Here is a 20410-nt window from a genome sequence, read left to right as displayed (position 1 = left end):
CAGGGAGCATACAACCCCTCTGTTGCGCCAGCTCCACTGGCTGCCAATTTGCTACCGGTCCCAATTCAAAGTGCTGGCTTTGGCCTATAAAGCCCTAAACGGTTCTGGCCCAAGTTACCTGTCCGATCGCATCTCCACCTATGAACCCACTAGGACTTTGAGATCTTCCGGGGAGGCCCTGCTCTCGATCCCGCCTGCATCACAGGCGTGGCTGGCGGGGACGAGAGACAGGGCCTTCTCGGTGGTGGCCCCTCGGCTGTGGAACGCCCTTCCCACGGACATCAGATTGGCTCCCTCATTGATGGTATTCTGGAGAAGAGTGAAGACCTGGTTATTTGAACAGGCGTTTGAATAAACAGTGCAATGAATTTCAGGAAATGGAACTACAACTGACGAGTTTGGATCATGATTCTAGTTATGAGATGCCAATTGACTGATTGTCTATTATTGTTAAAGTGTTTAACTTGCTTCTGTGTTAACTGTTTTTAAGTACCTGTTGATACCGCATTGAATTTTTGCCTTGTTTGCCTTGTTTTGCTTGCCTTGTTTTGCTTGATTGTTGTAAACCGCTATGAGTCGCCTTAGGGCCGAGAATGGCGGTATACAAGTGAAGTAAATAAAATAAAATAATAATTGTACTATTTATTTGGGGATTTTTTAGCTTTTTAATTGTTCTTTTTAAACTTGACTAAAGTGTGGCATTGTTAGCTGCCTTGGTCCCCACAGGGAGAAAGGTGAGCATAAATAATGATGATGATGATGATGATAATGATAATGATAATGATAATAATAATAATAATAATATGGCCATGTGTTAATTTAGTTCATGTAAGCACATTTAAAAACCAAAAATCTCATAAACACTGGTTGGAAATTTATTGGGCAATCATAAATTAATAACCCAGAATTATATGCTCCTGATTGTTCACAGTACCTCTATAGCACTTAGATAGGGACTTTGGAAGTCACTCAATGTCCATCAGCTTGCCTTTCCATCAACAGAAGTGCACAAGCTTGCTCCTTTGCATTAGAAATAAAAAGTTTCTGCTAAATGTTTTTTTTTCTTCTGGAGGGGGTGGGGGTAGAGGTGAAGAATAAGAATATTATTTCTGTTAGCAAACCTTTTGAACACTGATCATCTTATTTGCATTGGAGCAAATCCATAACATGCATTTTCCCATTTGACTCTCTCGAAATTGAATATCATCCAAGTATGAAAATACTGTTAGCTTCCAGGTATGTTCCTAATTGCAGAGCTTAATATGTCATTTTAGAGGAAAGAACTCATTGTTTATTCTAAAGCACAAAAATACTGACTGATAAAATGATCAAACAGGACTTGATCGCAATTTATTTCTGACCTTTTAATGCCTTCTGTTCCCAATGATTTTCTGTCCGTTCTGTCTAGCCTTGGCTTGATATTCAATCCCAGTGGTACTTTGCTTTATGTTGCCACTTGACTTTCAACTTCCATTTTTGGAATGGAAAGATAAGTAGCTAATTGTCACTACTGAATCTAAGAGTCTATCCGGCACCCAAATTTACAAAGCAGTAATAAGCTATAAATTTAGAAACATTACTATGGTCAGTTGGTATGGAAATCCCTTTTTGGTCAGAACTGTGTCATAGCCAATTTGTAGCCATTGTCAGATGTATGGTGGTCACCACAATGATTATCTGCCTTGCAAATTATTTCATTTCAAGCAGACACGACATTTTCAGCACCTATACATGCACATTTTACCTATTCAACAGTACAGAGATTCCTTAAGAAATCAGTGCTCTTTATCTAAGAAAAGATCAGCTAGCTTCACACAAGACAGGAACAATGTGGATCTCAAGAGAAGTTGCTTCTCTGTTTCTAATGGGAGTTAAACTTTTATTATCTGTTTTATAGCTCTTTGTCTTTAATATCATAGTGTCAAATGCTTACGCCCCATTTACAAATGGGAAGTGAACAAACAGTCTGAATCCAAGCCACGGAATCCAGCTGAGAGACAACAACAACAGGGAAGAACACCAGGGAAACTGCTAGTTCCAAGTTCCAAAGCTGATTCCAACAGAGTCCAGTGTCCAAAAAATCCAGAAGCCAGAGTCCAAAAGGATAGTCCAGAGATCACCAACAGCACAAAGTCATGGCTCCAAAGGTTGAAGTTGCTGCCAGCAGCAAGGTGCCACACTTGAACACCTTATATACAAGCCTCTCAGGTGTGGCCTTTGAGAGCTCATTTCTCTACTAACCAAGAAGACTTGTGAAGTTGAGCCTTATTCCTTAGCAGGTCCAAAAGAGCCAGAACATTTAATCCTTCTTCCATCTGCTCTGATGACCTTGCTTGTACTTGCTCTGCAGACTGAGAAGTGGTAGCTTCCTATATAGCCTCTTATTTTATTTATTTATTTTATTTTCCATATTTCTAACCCGCCCTTCTCAACCCCCGAAGGGGGGGACCCAGGGCGGCTTGCACCGGTAACAATTTGATGCCACAAGATAATACAAATATAAACAAATATAACAACAGTTTAAAACAGTAAATAGAACATTAAGTTAAAAACACATTTAAAAATTGTCATCAATCCATATAGCCAATTCCAGTCTGATTCAACATCTAAAGTGCTGTTATGCTTGCTATCCTAAGGCCTGGTCCTAGAACCATGATTTAACCTGCTTTCTGAAAGGAAGGAGGGAAGGTGCCCACCTGATCTCACTGGGGAGCGAGTTCCACAGGCATAGGGCCACCACCGAGAAGGCCTTGTCCCTCGTCCCCACCAAGCACACTTGCGAGGCTGGAGGGACTGAGAGCAGAGTCTCCCCGGATGATCTTAAACTGCAAGGCGGGATGTAGAGGGAGATACGTTTGTAAAAATAAGCTGGGCCAGAACCATATAGGGCTTTATAGGTCAATACCATCACTTTGAATTGTGCTCGGAAGTGGACTGGCAGCCAGTAGAGCTGACACGGGGGGGGGGGGGGGGGGGGGTTGGTATACTCCCTATATGACTCTCCAGTAAGTAACCTGGCTGCTGCCCTTTGTACTAATTGAAGTTTCCAAACAATCTTCAAAGGCAACCCCACATAGAGCGCATTGAAGTAGTCTTCTTCCAAGCTCAGTTGAGAAAGCTGCTGGGTACTCCTGGGCTCCAGCTTAAATGGTGAATCTTCAAACAGCATCTGCTCATTCTCACTTTCAGAGCTGTCCATGACAAATAGGGACAATAAGGGGAGTCGTCTCTGACTGCATTAAAATCCCTCAATACTATCTCAACTGATGACATCTCAGAGAATGTAGACCTGTGAGTCTAACATCATTATCATTTTTCTCCTGTATAATGTTCCACATTTTTGCCTAATGCATGAGCCAGTTAGCTTTGAAAGCATGCATAATGTATTTTATGTTTTGGCTTGTCCCAGATAAGATCATGGCTTTGTGATCCTAAACACCCTTATGTGGGAAAAGCATCTTAAATGGTAGATCCAAACCTAATTCCAGTATATAAATATATTTATTTCTTTAAGTGTACATGAGGATTCTGTGAGAGAGGAGACAACAGATGTAAAAGAAGACATGTAAAGGATTCTCCCTTATGCCTTGTTATTTTTTGCCCACTTTTTGCTGGATCATTGATCACCAGCCAAAGAAATGTCATGGATTAAACAAAGAAATGAGCAGACTTGACTTCTTTAGGCCTTACTTATCTTTCACATAAGGACTCATTATATAATGAGGAGCAATGAGTGGGAAATTTTAAAAGGAAAGAGGAGACATTTTTTTCACATGCAGTAATAACCACTGAAGTAGGCTTAAGCTTTGTGACTTTTGGGCTCTATATGGAAGGAGAACAAACACGAGGTCTTATCATTCTTTCTCTATAAAACAATTAGCTAAGACAGTTACCCTTCTTGGGAAGGTTCATCATATCTCAGATACATTTCCAGTTAGGGACTTTATCACATAAAGGTTTAATTCTGATTATTCTGATTATTCATTGTATCAGAAGTGAACCGAGGGTACAATTGTAGTGTATTTAAAAAATATGAAGTTAAAAAACTTGGTATTATATTAAATGTCCTTTGACCAGTAGCTGGCCACTTGGAATGTCTCTGGTGTTGCTGTAAGAAGGTCCTCCATTGTGCATGTGGCAGGGCTCCCACAGAAGTTGGGGAAGCAAGAAGCCATCTTGTTCCCTTCTGCTTCAGGATAAGCCTTGTCTTAAAGGGCACTAGAAATCTGAGTAAGTGTTTAAAATTAGTTGCTTTGAGTGTTGCTTTGTTAGAGTTTAAGTTTGTTAGAGTTTAAGTGTTTAAAATTAGCTGCTTGAGTATTGCTTTGTTTGAGAGGCGGGGCGAGGTTACATTCTTTTAGCCAGAACTGCAGGCCAGCAATTAGTGGCCCATTGTTCTGCTTCCTGTTTACCATATATAAGCCAGGGTCGCGCGCGCGAACTCACACTCACTAACCTACACTTTCCCCACTGCATACAAACAACAACATAAAACACACACCAAGAGGAGGTCATTAGCAACCTCCAGATGGAACAAAAACAAAATCTTCCTGTCTCATGCACAAGCTATGGCATGGTCAGCTTTTTCGTGCAACAATTACTCAATTACATTTGCCCCAAGTGTAAACAGATTACTCACATGGAACACAGGATCCGACAACTTGAGGACTGTATTAAGACCCTTAAGGGCATTCAGGAACTCAAGCCGTTCTTAGACACCACACAGCATGCTGTCCTAGACACACAGCCCATATCACATCAACATTATGGGGAGGCTCAAGAGGAGATCACCTCAAATGTGGACAACCCTCAGACTTGGAGGAATGTCAGCCTTAGAAAGAGACATAGGACCCGGAAACCTCCTCAGAATACTTCTGCTCAGCTGCAGTTACACAATAGATTCCAAATTCTCACACAGCTATGACTTGACCAAGAAACACAACACATTGAGGAAGACCAGAATGTCTTAGATACTGATCAGTGGCTCGTCCTTGATCAGTGTGTGGGGGATAGCCCAAAGCTAAAACAATCTAATGTACAGGTGGTCTTTTCATCCCTCCTCCCAGTTGTAAGACACGGTCCTACAAGGGCCAGAAAAATAGTACAGGTCAATAACTGGCTTAGAAAATGGTGTCAGGAGGAATGCTTTGCCTTCCTTGACCATGGCCTGCTTTTCCAGGAGGATGGCCTATTGGCAAGGGATGGGGTGCATCTCACACAAGTAGGAAAACACCTTTTTGCTCACAGACTCGCAAACCTCATTAGGCGCACTTTAAACTAGGCCCACTGGGGGAGGGGGACAACAGCCTTGTGAACACTACTTTACCCACAATGTCAGGGAACTGCCAGAAGGCTAAACGGAGGGCTGCACAAATGCAAAAAGGACCAAGTACCAAAAGCACAATAATCCCAATTAAACAGCTCAGGGGAAGATCTCAGGGGCTCACATGTCTTTACACTAATGCACAGAGCATGGGAAATAAACATGATGAACTCCAACTTTTAGCACAATACCACAAATATGATATCATAGTTATCACTGAAACCTGGTGGGATGACTCCTATCACTGGAATGTAGACATCGAGGGCTATAACCTCTTTCACAGAAACCGAACAAAGGGGAGTAGCCTTTGGGAGTAGCACTGAGTCTGCTGTGCTTGCTGTGAAGGGGCAATAAAGATCTCCAGCCTGCTCCCAGGACTCCTTGTGAGTAGCCAGCAGCCCAGGCCTCCTCCAGTGGGGTGTGACTCAGCAATCTGCAAGGAGGCCCTACATCTATAAAGCTGAGCCCACAGGCCTGCCAGGGACTGAGTCTGCTGTGCTTGCTGTGAAGGGGCAATAAAGATCTCCAGCCTGCTCCCAGGACTCCTTGTGAGTAGCCAGCAGCCCAGGCCTCCTCCAGTGGGGTGTGACTCAGCAATCTGCAAGGAGGCCCTACATCTATAAAGCTGAGTCCACAGGCCTGCCAGGGACTGAGTCTGCTGTGCTTGCTGTGAAGGGGCAATAAAGATCTCCAGCCTGCTCCCAGGACTCCTTGTGAGTAGCCAGCAGCCCAGGCCTCCTCCAGTGGGGTGTGACTCAGCAATCTGCAAGGAGGCCCTACATCTATAAAGCTGAGCCCACAGGCCTGCCAGGGACTGAGTCTGCTGTGCTTGCTGTGAAGGGGCAATAAAGATCTCCAGCCTGCTCCCAGGACTCCTTGTGAGTAGCCAGCAGCCCAGGCCTCCTCCAGTGGGGTGTGACTCAGCAATCTGCAAGGAGGCCTCTACATCTATAAAGCTCTACATCTGCGGCCGCCATCTTGCGTCTCGCTTTTCCATTGCCGCCGCCGTCCCTTCACCGCTGCCGCTGCGACCGGACCACCGCTGGGGCCAGGGCCGAGCCAGGGCGTCCCGCTTCTACATCGCCGCCGCCGTCCCCTCACCGCCGCCGGTACGACCGGACCACTGCTGGGCCACGGAGAGCGTCGCGGCCGCTGAGGCCGCCATCTTGGCGCCCCGCCTTCACCATCGCTGCCGCTGCTGCGACCGGTCCACCGCTGGGGCCGTTGGGCCAAGCCAGGGCACGGAGAACGCCGCGGCTGTTGCAGCCGCCATCTTGGCGCCTCGCCTCACCATCGCCGCCTTTCCATCGCTACCGCTGCAGCTGCTGGGCCGCCGCTGGGCCGCTGGGCCATCGCTGCCGCCTTCCATCGCGGCCACCACCATTTGGCCCGCCGCCTTGTCATCGCTGCTAGATTTCACCTTTGCCACCACTGTTGGATCTTCTAGAGTTTCATCTTTTCAGCGTTGACTAATATTGTGTAGAACCTTTGTATGTGCCTTAATATTGTGTAGACCTCTTGTGCTGGCCTCAATAGTGTGTAGACCTTTGGTGCTAGCCTTAATACTGTGTAGACCTCTTGTGCTGGCCTTAATATTGTGTAGACCTCTTGTGCCGGCCTAATATTGTGTAGACCTCTTGAGCTGGCCTTAATATTGTGTAGACCTCTTGTGCCGGCCTAATATTGTGTAGACCTTCTGTGCTGGCCTTAATACTGAGTAGACCTTTTGTGCCGGCCTTAATATTGTGTAGACCTCTTGAGCTGGCCTCCTTTGGATTGATAGATATACAATAGACCAACTGTGCTGACCGCCACTGTGTGCACCATCCCCGGATGCCCCCATCCGCTCTCAGACCAACCGTCTAGAGGTACATCTGAATCATAACAACCTTATTCAAGTGGTATCACCATCATCTTCGTAAGAACGTGACTACATATTACTATCTTAGCACACTCTTCTGGTTGTCGCTGCTGCTAAGCTGATATAAGAACACAATAGCACTTTAAGGCGCCTGCCACCTGCTGCTAAATAACACTAACGCCCCCTTCCTTATCCCTCTATGCCGCACTTTAGTGAATGCTGAGAACCAGTTTCAGGTTACCTATTGCACTTTAGATCTTGCACTTTATGTATGTGCCCAACGGCACGTAGTGTGTTGTTAACTGAGTGGTATTACTGACTGTGCTGCACTGAAGACTCTCGCACTCTCGCACTTTACGAACTATCCTAACTGGTGTGGCTGGAACGCCCCTTCCTTCTGAAGCTATTGTTATCCATGAGGTCCCCCACCCCCCTGTTGGTACTATCCCTGTTGCTACTGACTAGCGGAAGGGTCAGGGGAGGAGGCGGGCTGGAGCCTGTGGACAAAAATGGGGCGGGGAAGGGGGAGGAAGGGGAGCAAGGGTGTTGGCAGGGACCAACAAATCAAACAACTGATGAAGCAGGAAATAAGACCTTGATATTAGATCGCGGCATGGAGGGGGGGAGGTGTTCCACTAGCCGAGGGGCCCCCATAGAGGTCATGGTGGGGAGGAGGAGAAGCGGAAAAAGGAGACCTCGAATTTGGCCTAATTCGGACCGTTTATCTACATTAACAATTCCCAACCGGTCTCCTAAGGTAAATTGGTGTAACCAGGTGAGCGGGCCCTCGGGATTGAAGGTGGTGCTGCTGAACGCCAGATCTGTCAACGGAAAAACGACCTGGATCCAGGACCTAATCCTGGAGGAGCGGGCAGATCTGGCGTGCATTACGGAGACCTGGTTGGATGAAGCTGGAGGCGTAAATCTGACCCAGCTTTGTCCTCCAGGCTTCTCCGTACAGCACCAACCGAGATCCGGAGGACGGGGAGGCGGGGTCGCAGTGGTCTATAGAGATTCCATCCATCTGACCAGGAGCCCCATCCCGCAGACCACAAATTTTGAATGCGTCCACCTGAGGGTGGGTGACCGGGACAGAATAGGGATTCTGTTAGTGTACCGTCCACCTCGCTGCACTACAGTCTCCCTACCTGAGCTAGCGGGGGTGGTCTCGAGCCTGGCGTTGGAGTCTCAACGGCTTCTTGTGCTGGGGGACTTCAACATCCATGCCGAGGCGACCCTCACAGGAGCGGCTCAGGACTTCATGTCTGCCATGGCAACCATGGGGCTGTCCCAACGAGTAACTGGCCCCACCCACTGTGCTGGACATACATTGGACTTGGTTTTCTGCCAGGGATGGGAGCAGGGTGGCGGGGTGGAGGAGTTGTTCATGTCTCCGTTGCCATGGACCGACCACTTCCTGATCAGATTTAGGCTCACTGCGCCCCCTAACCTCCGCAAAGGTGGAGGACCCATTAAGATGGTCCGCCCCAGGAGGCTTATGGATCCGAATGGATTCCTGATGGCTCTTGGGGACTTTCCCGCTACCTCGGCAGGTGATCATGTCGAGGCCTTGGTCGCTCTCTGGAATGGGGAGATGACCAGGGCAATTGACATGATCGCTCCGGAACGTCCCCTCTCAAGTAACCGAGCTAAACCAGCTCCTTGGTTCACTGAGGAGCTGGCAGCGATGAAGCGAAGGAAGAGGGAACTAGAGAGTGTGTGGCGCTCGGACCCAAGCGAGCCAAACCGAGCACGGTTTGTGTCCTTTCTAAGGGCATATGCCGCGGCAATAAAAGCCGCAAAGAAAACTTTCTTTGCGGCCACTATTGCATCTGCAAAAAACCGTCCGGCGGAGTTGTTTCGGATTGTCAGAGGTCTTTTGACTCCCGCCACCTCAGGCGGGAGCCCTGATAATTCAGCCACACGCTGTGAAGCATTTGCTCGGTTCTTTGCAGACAAAGTCGCTTTGATCCGTTCTGGGCTGGACACCATATTAAATGCAGTCTCTGTGGATGTGACACGAGCACCTGCTTGTCCTGTTTTGATGGATTCTTTTCAGCTTGTGAAGCCCGAGGATGTGGACAAGATACTTGGAGGAATGAGGCCCACCACGTCCATCCTAGACCCCTGCCCATCCTGGCTTCTGAAGGAGGCCAGAGGGGGATTGGCTGAGTGGGTAACGGTGGTGGTTAATGCCTCCCTTCGGGAAGGCAAGATTCCAGCGAGCCTAAAACAGGCTATTATAAAGCCGCTGTTGAAAAAACCATCACTGGACCCCACTAAATTTGACAACTTTCGGCCTGTTTCCAATCTTCCCTTCTTGGGCAAAGTCATGGAAAGCGTGGTGGCCTCACAACTCCAGGTATTCTTGAGAGACACGGATTATCTGGATCCGGCACAGTCTGGTTTCAGACCGGGACATGGTACCGAGACGGTCTTGGTCGCCTTAGTGGATGATCTGCGCCGTGAGCTAGACAGGGGGAGTGTGTCCCTGTTGGTGCTCCTGGACCTCTCAGCGGCCTTCGATACCGTCGACCACGGTATCCTTCTGGGGCGCCTTGCGGAAATGGGTCTTGAGGGCACTGCTTTGCGGTGGCTCCAGTCATTTCTGGAGGGTCGTACCCAGAAGGTGTTATTGGGGGACTCCTGTTCAACCCCACAGCCTTTGACCTGTGGGGTTCCACAGGGCTCTATATTGTCCCCCATGCTGTTTAATATCTACATGAAGCCGCTGGGTGAGATCATCCGGAGTTTCGGGGTGCGGTGTCATCTGTACGCAGATGATGTCCAGCTCTGTCACTCCTTTCCACCTGCTACTAAGGAGGCTGTGGAGGTCCTGAACCGGTGCCTGGCCGCTGTAATGGTCTGGATGAGGGCAAACAAACTGAAATTAAATCCAGACAAGACAGAGGTACTCCTGGTCAGTCGCAAGGCCGAGCAGGGTATAGGGTTACAGCCTGTGCTGGATGGGGTCGCACTCCCCTTGAAGGCGCAGGTTCGCAGCTTGGGTGTGATCCTGGATTCATCGTTGAGCCTGGATCCCCAGGTTTCAGCGGTGACCAGGGGAGCATTTGCACAGCTTCGGCTTGTGCGCCAGCTGCGCCCGTACCTTGGGAAGTCTGACTTGGCCACGGTGGTACACGCTCTGGTCACATCCCGTCTTGACTACTGCAACGCTCTCTACGTGGGGCTGCCCTTAAAGACGGCCCGGAAGCTTCAGCTCGTCCAGCGCGCGGCAGCCATGTTGTTAACAGGAGCAGGACGCAGGGAGCACACAACGCCCTTGTTGTTCCAGCTCCACTGGCTGCCGATTTGCTACCGGGCCCAATTTAAGGTGCTGGTGTTATCCTACAAAGCCCTAAACGGTTCCGGCCCAAAATACCTTACGGACCGCATCTCGGCCTACGAGCCCACGAGGACCTTGAGATCATCTGGGGAGGCCCTTCTCTCGATCCCGCCTGCCTCACAGGCACGTCTGGCGGGGACGAGAGAGAGGGCCTTCTCGGTGGTGGCCCCTCGGCTGTGGAACTCCCTCCCTGCTGACATCAGACAGGCGCCCTCCCTCATGGCCTTTCGCAAGGGCCTGAAGACGTGGCTCTTCGAGCAGGCTTTCAACTGAGTGCTATGTTACTGGAAATGACAACCGGAATGAATTTACGACTACGAGATTGATTATGATTCCATAATATGACGCAGCGGATTTTTAGTGTAATTTAAATGTTGTGTATTAGTGATGTTAGTTTGTTGTCCTGATTGCTTTGTAAAGTGTCTTTTTTGTATTGTACACCGCCACGAGTCGCCCTAGGGCTGACAGCGGCGGTTAATAAATGCAAGAAATAAATAAATAAATAAATAAATAAATATATGTCAAAAACTCTTATGCTGCAGAAGAGATGCAGGACAGCAATCCGGGAAACCAGCTTGAAAGCATCTGGATAAGAATCAAGGGAACTGGGACTCAAAAAGATCTCGTTGTAGGCGTCTACTACAGACCTCCAAGCCAGGAGGAAGAACTTGATGAAGTCTTCTGCCAACAGTTGACCAAACAGGCACAGAGAAGAGATATAGTAGTCATGGGCGATTTCAACTATCCCGATATTTGCTGGAAAACAAACTCGGCCAAGAGTACAAAGTCCAACAAATTCCTCGCTTGCCTTGCAGACAATTTCATGGTCCAGAAGGTAGAAGAGGCAACAAGGGGATTGGCTACTCTTGATCTCATCCTAACAAATGTGGAGGACCTGATCGGTGCGGTTGAAGTGGTAGGATCCTTAGGGGCAAGTGACCATGTGCTCCTGCAATTTGAGGTACAAAGGAAGGCCGAAACTAAGACAAGGCAAACCCGCATTTTGGACTTTAGGAGAGTTGATTTCCAAAAAATGAAGGAAACACTGTGCAGCATTCCGTGGACACTGATACTAAAAGACAAGGGAGTTATGGATGGATGGGAGTTTCTCAAGAGTGAAATACTCAAGGCTCAGTTGCAAACCGTGCCAACAAAAAGAAAAAATAGGACAAGTGCAAAGAAGCCAGAATGGATGTCCAAAGAACTTCTAACTGTGCTGAGACACAAAAGAGACATGCTCAAGAACTGGAAAAAGGGAGAAATCACCAAAGAAGAATTCAAACAAATAGCCAACACCTGTAGGGAAAAGGTCCGCAAGGCTAAAGCACAAAACGAGCTCAGGCTTGCCAGGGACATTAAAAACAATAAAAAGGGATTCTTTTCTTATTGTCAGTAGAAAAAGGAAAAACAAGGAGGCAATAGGGCCTCTTCGAGGAGAAGATGGGGCAATGCTGACAGGGGATAGGGAAAAGGCAGAACTACTTAATGTCTTCTTTACCTCGGTCTTCTCACAAAAAGAAAGTCATCTTCAACCTCAGCAAGACAGAGTGGATGAGGGATTTGAGGACATCCAACTCCAAATTGGGAAACAAGTCGTACAGGAATACCTGGCCGCTCTAAATGAGTTTAAGTCCCCAGGGCCAGATCAACTACACCCCAGAGTATTGAAGGAACTAGCAGAAGGCATTTCGGAACCATTGGCAACCATCTTTGAGAGTTCTTAGAGAACAGGAGAAGTTCCAGCAGATTGGAGGAGGGCCATTGTGGTCCCAATCTTCAAGAAGGTAAAAAAAGGATGACCCAAACAACTACCGTCCGGTCAGCCTCACGTCAATACCAGGCAAGATTCTGGAAAAGATTGTTAAGGAAGTGGTCTGCAAACACTTAGAAACAAATGCGGTCATCGCTAATAGTCAACATGGATTTATCAAAAACAAGTCATGCCAGACTAATCTGATCTCTTTTTTCGATAGAGTTACAAGCTGGGTAGATGCGGGGAATGCCGTGGATGTAGCGTACCTGGATTTCAGTAAGGCCTTCGACAAGATCCCCCATGACCTTCTGGCAAGGAAACTAGTCCAATGTGGGCTAGGCAAAACTACGGTGAGGTGGATCTGTAATTGGTTAAATGGACGAACCTAGAGGGTACTCACCAATGCTTCCTCTTCATCTTGGAAAGAAGTGACGAACGGAGTGCCGCAGGGTTCCGTCCTGGGCCCGGTCCTGTTCAACATCTTTATTAATGACTTAGATGAAGGGTTAGAAGGCAGGATCATCAAGTTTGCAGACGACACCAAATTGGGAGGGATAGCCAATACTCCAGAGGACAGGAGCAGGATTCAAAACGATCTTGACAGATTAGAAAGATGGGCCAAAACTAACAAAATGAAGTTCAACAGTGACAAATGCAAGATACTCCACTTTGGCAGGAAAAACAAAATGCAAAGATACAGAATGGGGGATGCCTGGCTCGAGAGCAGTACGTGTGAAAAAGATCTTGTAGTCCTCGTGGACAACAAGTTAAACATGAGCCAACAATGTGATGTGGTGGCAAAAAAAGCCAATGGGATTTTGGCCTGCATCAATAGGAGCATAGTGTCTAGATCTAGGGAAGTAATGCTCCCCCTCTATTCTGTTTTGGTTAGACCACACCTGGAATATTGTGTCCAATTCTGGGCACCACAATTCAAGAGAGATATTGACAAGCTGGAATGTGTCCAGAGGAGAGCGACTAAAATGATAAAAGGTCTGGAGAACAAGCCCTATGAGGAGCGGCTTAAGGAGCTGGGCATGTTTAGCCTGAAGAAGAGAAGGCTGAGAGGGGATATGATAGCCATGTATAAATATGTGAGTGGAAGCCACAGGGAAGAGGGAGCAAGCTTGTTTTCTGCTTCCCTGGAGACTAGGACGCGGAACAATGGCTTCAAACTACAAGAGAGGAGATTCCATCTGAACATGAGGAAAAACTTCCTGACTGTGAGAGCCGTTCAGCAGTGGAATTCTCTGCCCCGGAGTGTGGTGGAGGCTCCTTCTTTGGAAGCTTTTAAACAGAGGCTGGATGGCCATCTGTCAGGTGTGATTTGAATGCAATATTCCTGCTTCTTGGCAGGGGGTTGGACTGGATGGCCCATGTGGTCTCTTCCAACTCTTTGATTCTATGATTCTATGATTCTATGACTGCATTGTAATAGGTGGTCTGTGGTTTGTTCTTCTCCACACTCATGTGTCATGGACTCCACTTTCTTAAGTTTGACTCTGCATCTTGTGGTGCCAGAGCGCAATCTGTTCAGAGCCTTTTAAGTTGCCCAGTCTTCTGTGTGCCCAGGGAGGAGTCTATCATTCAGTATTAGCTGTGGGTTGAGGTTCTAGGTTTTAGCCTGCCACTTTTGGACTCTCGCTTGCTGAGATGTTCCTGAGACTATCTCTGTAGATCTTAGAAAATAATATCTTGATTTAAGGCATTGGCATACTGATAACACAGCAATATAAATCAAGAAATATTCCATTGATAACAGCTGTAAATTGGCATGACCACTGCCCTGCAATTTTTAACATCACAATAAAGAATAATTCTATAAACGCTGAGCCATCATGGTGGCTGAAAATTATCTCTAGTATTAGAGGTAGTATCCTTCTAAATCCAGTTTCTGGAGAAGGCATATACTGTTGGAAGTCATCCAGCTTGCGTGCTTCCTGATGACATGTTTGGTCATTGTATGAAGAAGGGTGCTGCACTTGATAGCTTGTCTAATCCAATTCTTCTCATGTTACTGTAAAATAATGATAAAGCTGGGAACATATTCTACTTATGTTGAGATCCTGCAGTGGTCCTGTCTATTGAGGCTTTTCTCAAGATTACAAGACCAATAATAAAACCTCACAACCTCTGAGGATGCCTGTCATAGATGCAGGCAAAACATCAGGAGAGAATGCTTTTAGAACATAGCCTGAAAAACCTACAACAACCCAGTGATTCTGGCCATGAAAGCCTTCACCAATAATAAAAGTTTTACTGTCTCCTCTAAACAATTCTAATCACAGGAGAGGAGAAAGGAAACAGAGGTTATGCAAGGGCCATTTCTTCTTTATGAGTTGTGAGTTTGACCTATTTCTTGAAGATCACCTACAAAAGCTGGGTAGGGAATTACCTGTATTTACATGGATGTCAAATCAGAAGATACAGTGCAGAACTTGAGTTTGTATCATAGAATCAAAGAGTTAGAGGGCCATCCAACCTCCTGTTATGTAGGTGCATACAAAGTACTCCTAATAAATGGACTGATAAATGAGAAAATGGAATTTAAAATCCTGTGATTCCATATTAAGTTTTCCCCCTAGTAAAAGATAATTTTATAGTACAATTTTGAGTTCTAATATATGTTTTCACTGTTTTTAATTTCTGTTATGTATTTCCAGTATATTCATGGGGAAAAGTCTCCTATGTATTATCTAAAATGGAAGGAAATTTGAATATTTTATTTAAAATAAAAATATGCTAGTACTTTGTTTGTGGGAACTCCAATAGGTTTTAAACAAAGGACAAAAGACGACTAGGTAATAGTTCAAGATTTCCAACTCAATATGTGCAGGCTGCAGACAAAAGAAATGAATTCATGGGCGATTGAACACATGTGAGCATCCATGTCCCTCTACACCAGTGGTTCTCAACCTGTGGGTCCCCAGATGTTTTGTCCTTCAACTGCCAGAAATCCTAACAGCTGGTAAACTGGCCGGGATTTCTGGGAGTTGTAGGCCAAAACACCTGGGGACCCACAGGTTGAGAGCCACTGCTCTACATGTTTAATCTCTGAGTGAATAAACAAAATGCTTAGAGCAGAAGTAGCCTTCCAGGTGCTATTGAACTGTAGCATGCATAGTTAAGAGCAAGACATGCTAGAAGATGCAGTTTAACAACCTCTGGAAACCACACTGAATGTATTTTAAATAGTGATCTTCTATATTTTGCCACTTTTAAGCTATAAGTATACCATTGTGAGTAAAATAAGGTAGAATCTTTTCAACTGGAAAGTGTTTCACTGTGCCTAGTATTAGAAACCATTTTCTAGAAATGCTCAGTTAAATAGAAATGTGATCCTGTAACTGTATGGATAGAGAGAAACCAATGACAATAATCCACCTCTCCGACTAAATTATGGTAAATAGGATGAAATCCCACAAACTCTATAGATGTGTCACTATCCAAAGCTGTTATTGCCCTTAAGTCACATTTCTAGACCTTATTGAAGAACAAGTGATACATTGTTAACTGTTAGATCAATAAACAATTATTGTTCTTTGTGAGCTGCTGAATGAGGATTTGGAGAGTTTGCAGGTAAGAGGCGTAAGTTACCAGTGGCTGTCAAATGAACAACTGCTATACATTCTCTGTATATTATTTGATTTTTATTTTGTGGTGACTTCAGTGAGTAGCTCTGTTTCTTGCCTCATGGTGTGAGACGCACATAATGGAGCCAGCAGGTTCCCCTCTGCCTTCAATTGAGTGTGGGGAACCAGCTGTGACTCTGAATGCTTCCCTTCCATGGGTCCCCAGTAGCTATTATTCATGTGAGAAGGGGGAAAATCACTTGAGTAACTTGTACAGATTTTCTTTTGAAAATCATTTACAGATATTGACAAGACGTGGTGTCTTCAAACTAGGAGAGCCACAAGGTGACAGAAAAGCAGGAGTACAACAATGTGATCAACTTTTTAGAAATGAAACATCCAGTTACCAGAAAATGAAGTCACTTGCAAAACAATTAATGTACCCTCCAACTAATTTAAGTCTCTTTCCAATACAGCCATTCCTTTCAGGCACCTAGGAAACAGTTTCCTTTGTACTTTCTCGCCTTATAGCAACATCTGTATTCAGTCCTCCTGCACTAGGAAGTTTTGGGCTTCTCTAACAAAATCTGTATTGATCTGCAGGGCATGTCAACGCAGGTGTAAGCCTTTTCTCATTCTTTTTCCTTGTCTCTCCCTCCTCCCTGTCTTCCTAAGGAAGCTATTCAGAAATGTGTGTTCACCCCATTGGGCTTGTTATTGTGTTTGCAATGCTTTGTTTCATCAATTGTATCAAGAATGAAGCTAAGGGGCACAAGAAAAGCTGGATCTATAAAATAGATCACATATTGTTTTGTTTTTTTAGATGACCTCAATGTTGCTTTCCTCCCATCTGCTCCTGCTGCCTACAGGTATAATAGTTCTGTTTTGAATCACCTCCGTAGACTTCATTGGGAATAATAAGCACAAGATGAGAGGCACTCCTGTTCCAAACACAGTCATTTGGAGCAGACAGGTTACTGTTTTGTCTGAGGCAGATGTTCTTTTCACTAAGAATGTGTAGAAATTTGAGTGTTAATTATCTGATGCATTGCTTCAAAGTGTAACAACTGTATGTTAGCTTTCGATAGCAAGTTTATCTTAAGGAACATATACCAATCCACAAATTTGAATAAGATTAGCGTTATTACAACATACTGCTGTTTTACTTTGAAATGTCTTGGATTTATCTTTTTTTTTTCAGGTTAAAATGAATATATCAAACAAATACATTTGTATTTATTTATTTATTTGGTAGATAGGATCATATTTGAATTCTTTTCTTTGTACATTGTTATAGTACAGTATCCAGAAAGGTTTGATGGGCTGGAAAATATATTACAGTGACAAACAAAGCCATTTAGATTTGTGTGTTTCATACAGGAATGTGAAGTGCCTCTCAGGGCACAACATGCCCAAGTAATAAGAACATGAGTTTTGGCTACTAAGGACCTACATTTCTACTCGACTAGGGAAGATGTTAATCTTGCATTATGGGTAAAACATTATATATTGCTCTGCTGTAAGCAAGTCCAATACATATTACTGCCTGGGCTGAAGGGCAAGATGGACCCCTTTCTCCACATTCCATTTTCATAGGCTGGTTGGACTGACAGTTCCATTTTTATTTCAGTGGTGTTTAATGAACCTATACCCATTCCTGCCTCCTTTGGAGAGCAGCTCACTCTGGTGATAACATTTTCTGTGGATCGGTTCCCCATTAGCCTTATAAGTGTTGGGGATTCCTCATCGTTGGAAGAGGAAGAGGAGCAGGGAGGTGCTCAGGTCTTGGAGGGAGAGGAAGAGGAATCCGATAATGAGGCTTTGCAGGTGCCTACTTTTTTAGAAAGACAGAGGGAGTCAGAGAACAGGCGGCAGTCAGCTCGATTAGTGGCTAAAAGATTGATGAGCTAATTGGGTGATGCCCTAAGCCCTCCTGCATGGGGTATAAATCAGAAGCAGGAGAATGTAGCTTTTCGCTGCTAACAACAACTCTGTTACTGCCGGAACCTGCTTTGTGTTAAGGACTTCGTGATCTGTGCCTTATTGTCTGCTGATTTTGCTTGGACTTTTGCAAAAAACTTTCATTGGTGTCTGTAGTAAGACTTCCTTGTTTTCTTTTTCAATTGCATTTGCTTATTTTGTTTGCTGGAGTAAAGCATTTTTCTTTTACTTTCAATTTTGTGTTGAGGTTGTTTTTAAGAGCAAAACAGGACAATAGGTTATTAGCATCTAAGATACCAAATCTACACCCTAAAGAAAACAGTGCTGAAATGTCAGTTTGTTAGCTAAAATGTAGGTCAGGATCAAGCTAGATACTGTTGAAAGTAATTCTTGGTTTTTGTTTTACAAGATCTTACCCTGTAGTTGGAAGATAGGTTAACTTATAGTCTCTTAGCATAAACTTAGTATATACTTGTGCATGACTCCTAATGACTTTAATGTCCTTATATTCAAATCACCTCAAATGAAATTTACTCATTATCCTTGGACAAATAGAAGTGAAATTCCTGAAAGAAGCATGATATGGGATCTGTATGAATTATAGCCATCAGAAAGTTATCATACACTTTGCATGTGTCAAGAAAGTGGTGTCAAGAAACTGGTGCAGGTTGCTGGGTAGGTAGTGACATCAGCACTACCTACCTTAATCTCCTAAGCATTGCTACTTTTTTAAAGTTTGCTTTAAGCACAACTTCTTTCCCTTGCTCTTGTAGACCCTCCCATCTCAAAGCTATTGTAACATTTCACACCTGGAAGCTAATGTGATGTAGTAATTTGAGTGTTGGACAATGACTCTGGAGACCAGGGTTAAAATCCCTGCTTGGTCATGGAAATTCAGTGGGTGTCCTTGAGCAAGTCACATTCTCTCATCCTCAGAGGAAGGCAAGGCAAATCCCCTTTGAAATACTCTTGCCATGAAAACATGATAGATTCATTTTAGGATTGCCATAAGTTGGAAATGATTTGAAAGCACATAACAACATAAAGAAACCTGTATTTATTTCCTTCCCACCATAGCTGCAATAACTGGGTAGATGCCCCTTTGCCCTCAGCAGTTTGAGACATGGAATATTTGTACAAGAATTCCAAGATCTCGAAGTGGAAAATAAATGTAGAGAAAAGATTAGATTGGTTTGAAAAGAGAATAGAGAATTTTTAGATCCAGGAGGCTGCCCTGAGTCCCCCCTCGCAGGTGAAAAGGGTGGGGTACAAATGCAATAAATAAATAAATAATTTACTAATAAATGTTTCATTCTCTTTTACACTACAGTTTCCAGAGGTATGGAACAATTCAGCTGAATAAGGCCCAAAGACCTTGCCTGTAATGCACATCTTGCTGATCACTTTAGGAATTCTGTTGAAGCCTCTATAAGAGAACACATTGAAGGAGAGATGACAAGCCCAAGAAACCACCCATGGAGACTGTGTTTGCCAGACTTCAAAATCCCCTTTTGGGCACTATGTGGAACCAGTGTCTGTGGATTGGCAAACTGTGTGAAACCTCTAGATTTGTAAGGCTTAGGATAAATACTGGGGCTAGTCAGTCTTGGAATCAATTCTAGGACTCTTGCCATCTGCCTTTTACCGAAAGACATATTTCTCTGCCTGCTGTTTGTTTTGGATCCAGTTTCCAGGCCAGCAACTTAGGAGGGCCTGAGCTACAAGAAGCACCCTCAAGGTCTGGATTCATTTGCAGGCATTCAGAGTTTCTGAGCTACTGGTTCTTTCAATCTGGGCAGGTATCACATTGGGCTTTTCTGTTCTAACCATTTCATATCTATTCTGTTCTATCCATTCAATAATGTGCAGATTCATTCTTCCTCCATTTGTTTGTAGCATAAGCAAGAAGTAGCAGTCAGTAGTACATATGCTTACCTATCTGCCACTATTTTTGCAAGAGCATCTTGAATTCTAAGCATCTTAAACAATTTAGGCATGTCCAATAAAAGCTGTCATACCAAAATACAGCATTTTTTTTTTACAAAAAGTACTGCTATCAGAAACTTGAAAACACTTGTATTAAACTGTAAAAAAAGAATAAAAGAAAAAGTAATAACATTTCAAGAAGGTAACCACATTTTCCCTATGAATAGCTTTTGAGGCACATCTAATCTTTTTTCCTCTTTCAACAAGCCCAGGAAAAACATGTCTTGAATATGATCTTATTTTTCATGGGCAAGCATGGATGCAGATAACATATCCCCCTGTCTAAATAGCATTTCTTTAGTACTGAGGCCCCTGATGTCTATTTTCTGAAACCAAGTATGGGCTTGGTTATTGTTGTCTGCTCTGGTTAATGTTAAAGCTCGGAGCTGAAAAATATCTACGCTATAATATCTTTATGCATGTTACATTCTTGCAGAGAAAGTGATGTGACCTTCAAAATTACAGCTTTCTTGGCTTATATATAATTTCTTCACACCTCTATTGTATTAGTAATTAATATTTAGCTCATACGTCTTTTTGTAGACCTGTCTCTGAAAAAAGTGATATGTTAAAGCCATCTTAAATATTCTGAACTTTTGCATTCTCTAAGTTTCATGTCATTAAGCTA

The sequence above is a fragment of the Anolis sagrei genome, chromosome 3 (genome assembly GCF_037176765.1).
Source record: "Anolis sagrei isolate rAnoSag1 chromosome 3, rAnoSag1.mat, whole genome shotgun sequence".
NCBI lineage: Eukaryota > Metazoa > Chordata > Lepidosauria > Squamata > Dactyloidae > Anolis > Anolis sagrei.
Note: the sequence above shows the minus strand (reverse complement) of the source record.